Here is an 8,063-nt window from a genome sequence, read left to right as displayed (position 1 = left end):
CTTTTATACCCGTATGTCTGGGGGAGTGGCATGCAAATTCCACTCGCCAATTCCCATTGGCCTTTTTTCAAAAAGCAGAGGTGTTTGGAGCTCCCAAGAGTGACCCCTAGTGTCACTACATCGACACAATGTCTCGTTCCCTCCATCAGGGAATGGATGTTATGAAAGTAACCAGGACGTTTTATTCACCTCGCCTTCGAATTCAACAAGCTATTTCTGGAAAAGGATATGCTAGAGGAATCATCTTCGACATACTATAAAAATGTCATCCATTATAAAAAAAATTGAGAGTGGGTCTCAAAAAAGAAAAAACTTAAAAGACAAACAGCAGAAAAACATCAGTTACTCAGTAAAATCCCCAAACTGTCAATCTATTTTACCAAAGCTGATGTTGGAGTGGAACAGCAAGTGGACTGGGGAGCAGATAAAAACATGTCATCACCAATTTTAGGTTAGTTTGGTAATTAACTTGATAAATTTGATAAACGTACATTGCTATTTTATTGTTTTCACAAGCTCTATGTTTATAACAGCACAATTAGGGCAAGCCTTAAATTATTTTAACAGGTTAATGTTAATCTAACAGCTAATGTGTAGATGTGTTGATTGCTTATCCCGACCAGATCATCTTAAAGATGAAGCTAAAAAACCATCAACTGCTGCTAGGAGGTAAAAACTTGGTCGAGGTTGATGCTAATAATAATGTACTGGGACCGCCCTCTGCAGTGCAACCTGAGACTAGCGGCTTTTCACCGGCTTCACCACCGACCCTGTCTACCGTAGATCACACAGTGTACACAATCACTGATCCTGGAACTTGGGGTGAGATCAACGAGAAGGTTTGGGAGTATTGGGTTGATAAAGGCCCACAATTGTTTTCAAAATCCGACAGCTGATTTCTCTGCATCAGAACAGCAATATAAAAATCAAAAGAGAAGATTTTCAAAAAGCCTGTTTTATTGTAGTCTCGTAAATGGTGAAAACGTGCAATGAGATTGGCTCCTTTATTTCCCATCAAAGAGAGCCATGTATTGTTTTATGTGCCGGCTATTTGGTGGAATAGACAAGAATGTCCATTCAAAATTTGGGAGTGCTGATGGCTTTAACATATGGAAACACACAAATGACCGGATTGTAGAATGTGAGGGCTCAGAGTCACACCACAAGTGCATGCTTGTATGGAACACAAGAACTGCGGAGAAGGGTAAAATTGACCATGAACTTAGACAACAGAACAAAACTGAGTGCCAGTATTGGTCAGAGGTCCTTAAAAGAGTAGTTGCAGTTATTGCATTTATATCTGAGCGAAGACTTGCTTTCAGAGGAGACACACAAAGATTTGGATCCCACATAATGGAAATTACCTGGGGTGCCTTGAGCTAATCAGTCAGTTCGATCCATTTCTTAGAGAGCATATTGTACGATTTGGCAACGCGGGCAAGGGGACTCCTTCATATCTTTCATCTACTGTATGTGAATAGTTTATTCATTTGATGGGTGAAAAGGTGCTCTCTGTAATTGTGAATAAAATCAGGATGGCAAAATATTATTCAATAATCATTGACTCCAGTCCAGACATTTCACATTCAGACCAACTTGCTTTTATTGTGTGCTATGTATCAGAAGAAGGAAGCAGAGCATTTCCTAAAGTTTCACCCATAACCAGTCACACTTGCAAGTCACTGTTCAATTCAGTTATTTCAGTTCTGACAGAGATGGACCTAAACATGGACAATGCTTTAATAAGGGCAGTAACATGTCTGGTGTTTATAAAGGTGTGCAGTCTCGCGTATGCGATGTCAACCCATTATGCTGAATGGGTTCCCTGTGCTGCACATACTCTGAATTTCATTGGAATAAATACTTTGAACTGTTGTCTTAAGACTGATGAGCTTTTCACGTTTGTGAAAACTTCTTAAAATCCATATGGAGATGGCAGATTGTTACGTCCAACCTAGAAGAAAATGAGAAGGGGCGCATTCAAACTCTGAAATCCTTGTCTAATACAAGGTGGTGCGCTCAAGCGCAAGCAACCAGCATGCTTTGTCTGAATTATGACAACATTCAGCAGTCGCTTCAAACAATAGCAGAAGATGAAAATCAAAACCTGACCACGCGTAATGAGGCCATGTCTCTCTCTAGGCAGATGGAGAAGCTTGAAATTGCTATCCTGTGCAGCATATGGAACACAGTACTGCAGCGAGTTCAAAAAACAAGCAGCCAACTTCAAGTGGTTGCCCTTGACCTGTCTAATGCTGTTAGTTTGGTGGAGACGTTGAGAGATTTTATTGCAGATCTAAGTGATCAGTTTGAGAGGTTTGAATCAACAGCCAAAAACATATCATCATGTGTATCACAGACATATAAATAAAAAGACTACGTAAAAAGCAACCAGATGAGACGTCTGTGCCAGATTCTCAGAGTTCAATGTGTGGCAAACAAAAGTTTCAAGTGAGTGTATTTAATGTTATAATTGACAAACATGTGGCTGAGTTTGATCGGCACTACAAATTGTATAAGGATCTTGACCGAAGCTTCAGATTTCTGAGCAACATGCATACAATCACCTCTGAAGAACTACATTCTTCTGCTGTGGGGTATTCATAGCCCCAGGACCCAGGGAGGTCTTAATGTGGGCCTGCCTGAAGGTGTTACGAATACGGCCATCGAGTGGCCTGACTTACCTTAAAGGGACTTTGCTAGGGGCATATGATGCAGGGAAACGTGCTTCAGAATTTAAAGGTGTACTCAGTCATTTTTTCCTCATTAAAAAAAAGTTTTACTCCTAAAGAAATGAATATTAATTGTGAAACATATGTATAAAATCTTGACCACTCACATTAGATGAAGACTCCAGTAATATCAGTAACCTCATAAAATCTGTTTTAATCTACATGGAGAGGTCCCCTCATGGGGAGGAGCCACGTGAGAATCACATGACCAGCCGAATACTATTCGCTTCATCTCAGTAACCGACCTGTTATTAGACACTTTCACTCATGGATTAAATTAATCATGGCTAACTGTGAATACTGAATTTCAACAATGGCATCGGTAACTAAAAAATATTGATTTTGAATGATGCTGCATCCAGGCCCCTAGGTGTCAGTGTAAGTCCATGATGGTATAGTGAGTATTTTTTTGCCACTTTTTAGAGACAGTAGAGTAGGAACAAGAAATGATTGGGCAAAGAGAGTGGGATGTCACATTTAAACCTGCGCCACTTGCACTTGAATCAACATACAATTACCTGTATAACAAATTATTATTATAATATATATTTTTTGGATATTATCCCCTTTTCTCCCAAATTTGGCATGCCCAATTTCCAGTGCTCACTAGGTCCTCGTGGTGGCGCAGTTACTCACTTCAATCCGGGTGGCGGAGGACAAATCTCAGTTGCCTCCACTTCTGAGACAGTAAGCCTGCGCATCTTATCACGTAGCTTGCTGGGAGTGCTACCGTGGAGACTTAACGTGTGTGGAGACAATCACGCTATTCCCAGCGATCTCCACACACAACTTACCACACGCCCCATCGAGAACGAGAACAGCTATATCGCAACCACGAGGAGAGTAACCCATGTGACTCTACTATCCCTAGCAACCGGGCCAATTTGGTTGCTTAGGAGGCCTGGCTGGAGTCACTCAGCACACCCTGGATTCGAACTCATGACTCCAGGTGTGGTAGTCAAACAAATGACATATAACAGTGAAAATTTTCTTAAGCATTAAAGAGCCCATATTATGCTAATTTACAGGTTCATAATTGTATTTTGAGGGTCTACTAGAGTAGGTTTACATGCTTTAATGTTCAAAAAACATTATTTTTCTCATACTGTGCATTGCTTTTCCCCTCTCTTCAAACTCTGGCCAAAATGCTCTGATTTACCTCCTGTCTCTTTAAAGCTCCCCTTTCCGAAAGGCCCAGTCTGCTCTGATTGGTCAGCTGGCCTAGTCTGTTGTGATTGGTCAACCATGTAGAGCATGTGTCAGAAATGTAACGCCCCTTACCATAACTGAGTTTCAGCTCCCGAGTCTTCCTAAGCAGCTGTAAATACTACTGTAACTATGGTAACAGTGGCGTCGGTTTTTGCCGTACCAGCTCTAGCCCGAGTCCGATAATGAATGAAATAATGAAAGTTTGGAAGAACAAGCTGATCAACCCAAACCACCTTCGTAAGCACGACTTTAACAGGACGTTTCACAGTGGTAAGTTTTAATTTAGTAGCTTTCTTACAAGTACATTGTTGATTATTGTGAACCTAACAAAGCTTCAAGTAAAAGACACGTAGTGCATCTAAGTTAGTCATCTTTTGCTGGAAGGGGTGTAACCAAACTTTTTTTGCCCGAGATATGAACGGAGAACAGAGGCTTACTCCCGGTTGGATATTACTGGATGTATTAGAGAGTTAGTGAGCAAGTTAGCCGTGGACTACCGATAGCAGCCATAACATTACAGCTTGTAATTATATAATTAAATAAGACTCTTGAGACTGACCATTTTGTTACACAGTTTTAGGTAAAAGCTGGCCCACAGCTAAATAGTAAACCCTTACCAAAACAATAACGTTACATAGCAAGTTAGCCGAGCACTACCGTGGATTGCAGACGTAAAATTACCGTTTGTAAAAATAAATCCATCTCGTCACTTGATCACTATTCATGATAGTAAGAACGACTAACAATCTGCATAATTCTACACAATTGTAGGTAAAAGTGGGCCTGCAGCTGATTAGCAAAACTATTTCAAAACAGTAACATTAGTTAGCAGGTTAGCAGAGGCTGGGTGTACACCATAGCTACAACACAAATTTCCGCTTTTGAACTCTCGGTAGCAGATAAATCCACAAATAATAAAGCATACTTACAGGTTGTGATCCTGAAGTGCCAGATTGTCCCAACAAAGTGGGAACTGCACCATCTTTCAGGAGAAACCAACTTGAAAATCTGGCATTGGTTGTGGTTGTACTGCTAAGGAATAGTGGTAAAAATAAATTTTAACCACTGATACTTCAATTCGTCTGCCTTTGGGAGTCTAAACAAGAGGTTTTGCTTTCACAGTGAAGAAAACAGCATCTTCTTGACATGGCGACAACACTACCCCGAGTCATCCTGGCCTGTGCTATAACTACGTTTGTTTGAGGGCAGGCCAAAGTAGCCCATAAGCGGGCATTATGCAAATGTGTTGCATAGTGACGTAGATACTTTACGGAAGAATTGGCTGGACTACAATCCAGCCGTTTCTTGTAGTTCTTGAGCAGTTTTGTCTGTGGGAGAGAATAACTCCCTTTTGCATGGACTTTGTGCTTTGTAACTTTGCAGACCTTTTACATGCACAAACAGCTATATTACACACTAAAGGAAAGTTAAAATCCCAAAAAGCATAATAGGGCCTCTTAAAACCAGGTATGGTACTTTGATTGAGCAGCTTATATGCAGGATAACTCCAGAAAAAAAACACAAAAAAAAACATTGCGGGTAGGAAAAGTTCTAGTAGACCACTTTTGCAGCAGAGTTTATGTTGTAAAAATGTAAATAGGACAACTATATTTATCTTCAAAACCTTTGAAATATTCAAACCATGGGCGTCTCTAGGGCTGGGCTACCGGGGCTTAAGCCACAAATGTTTTCCATAAAGCCCTGAATGTTTTGATCATATTTTTGTAGTGATGTCATAAGTACCAGTGCTTGGGTATCAAGTTGATATAAAAACATATTAAATTTTATTATTTTAACATTACATTTTAAAGTTAGGGTAATATACTGTATATAAATGAATGCTTCCTGTCTTTCTATTGTATTGACAACACCAAATACAGGCTCAATTCAGTACCCATGAGCTGTCTTGTCAGCAGCTGCTTTCCAGCTCTCATGTAGCCTTTGTGTGCACATGCAAGAAGAGAGTTTGAGGCACGCGATTGCGGTTTTTGAGTTGGTCTATCCAGATGCAGTAAATACCAAATATTTAGATATATAACCCTGAAAACAAGGAGTAATAAATACAGATCGTACACGAGAAATTTTCTAACTTTAAAGTCAAGAGCCAGGACATTTGCGTGTTTAGCAAAACTCTATATTGACACGATGCAATAAACATAGCAAACTTTAGGCAATCTAGCTATTATTTTTCATCTCTAGTACCTATTTAGCCTGTTTACAACCTGCTTTCTTGTAAATTTAACTTAAGCACCCGACGACTCAATGAAAAGTGTATACAGCCATAGACAATGTATGTGAAAAGGGCCGAAAGGGACAAAATAGTGTTTTTTTTTTTTGTTTTTGTTTTTTGTTTTTTAATGCTCACGTTTGTCTCAGAAACACTTGAGGATCAGAAATTGCATGTTTTTAACATCTATACTTTAAAACGCAAAGTATAGATGTTAAAAGCGTGCAATTTCTGATCTTCGAGCGTATCTGAGACAAAAGTGAATGAGACTTTTTTAGTTTACTATATAAATGACACATCATAGATATATTCAGGTTTATGTATATGGCCCCATATCCACAGAGGTCTGGGCTAAGCCCCGAATGTCCACTGACCCTAGTACCGTCCCTGATTCAAACGATACTATTATTAAACTGAGTTGATAAACTCAATGAAAAATGAAAAATGGTGATAAACTCAATGAAGAATGAAAAATGGAAAAATCAACAACCATTTCAGAAATTTTTTAAAACATGTCCAGTAATCATCTTCATTCAAAAATACAAACAAGGCCTAATGAAGTACACTGAACACTGAACAGTGAATGGAATTCATTGACCAGAAGTAACAATAAATGACCTTTATGCACCTGCTCTTAGTAAATACTGTTAATCCATGTCTATACAAATAACTGCATACATATTACACAGGGTGATGGCTTGAATATTAGGAGCCGGACCTTCAGTAACATGTTTGGCAATAGCAGAGTGGTCCAAAACCCATTATTCTCAAAACACCATTATACTCCTCTCTGTTTGAGGTAATTGTGTGTTACTGGATTTGTAATGGACAGAGATGACATATGCATCAGTAATGATGAAGTCAAAGGCTATATAGGCTGATCTTTAATTGCTTATGGTCATGCTGTCACCAGACAATGTTTACTCTCCATGGGAAGATCATCATGTTGCAATTCTCTGGACAGACACCATTTCACCCCCCACTGCCTCTCACCCCTGTGCATTCCACACCCCTCAAAGGCAGCCAAATATACAGGAAGCAGCTCAAACTGTTTATACATGCGACTATGCAAACCTTATCCCAAAACTGCAGGGTTCCTTGGATTTTCTATTCAGAAATGAAATTTTCTTTCAGACCTGTACAAAAGCCTATATTTCTATGCTTGGGTTTGGCTTTGGAGTACAGTGGATCCAAAAAGTATTTGGTCACTTAAGCCACGCTTAGAAATATTCAAAATGAAGACAAAAACTATTTGTATACTCTGTAGTCAAACGTTACTGGAACATGCCCGTAGGTAATGCAATGAACTACACCTGTGGTTACTCTACTGGGACACCTGTTAGAACTTGCGGGTACTGAATTACATTAACTTATAATTACCTTGGGACCAGCTGGTTAAAGTAATTGAAAAAATGGTTTTAAAAAAGTAGTTCTGAGAAAAATGCATCAATTGTATGTAGTTTCCACTTGGTTTGATCCTTAGTATCTAATACATTGACAATCATACATTTTAAGTGTGGCTTAAGTTGTAAGGCCACTGTATCCTTTCAGTTACTACTGTTTGCGGTTACAGGCATTTTAAACCAAGCAGTAATAAAAGAGGTAGCCAATGGTAGGGCAGGATCTGCAAATTAAATATGAAATAAATTAACTGCATATCAGTTTTGTACATTTAAACTACTTTTAAAGACATTCATTTTTTTTTGTCCATAACAGGGCTACATTTTCTGTGATCATTTTTACCAAAATGAAAATTACAGTCTTGTTGAAATTTACATGAAATATAAAATCAAATGCATCACACAAAGGCATGGATTACATCATAATCACTGTATTACAGTCTTGTGTTCTGTTTTTGAAGCTCAGGAAGAATTTCAAAGCATTTCAAAGTGGTT

This window comes from Myxocyprinus asiaticus, chromosome 17 (assembly GCF_019703515.2).
Source record: "Myxocyprinus asiaticus isolate MX2 ecotype Aquarium Trade chromosome 17, UBuf_Myxa_2, whole genome shotgun sequence".
Taxonomy (NCBI): domain Eukaryota; kingdom Metazoa; phylum Chordata; class Actinopteri; order Cypriniformes; family Catostomidae; genus Myxocyprinus; species Myxocyprinus asiaticus.
This window is presented reverse-complemented; position numbering follows the sequence as displayed.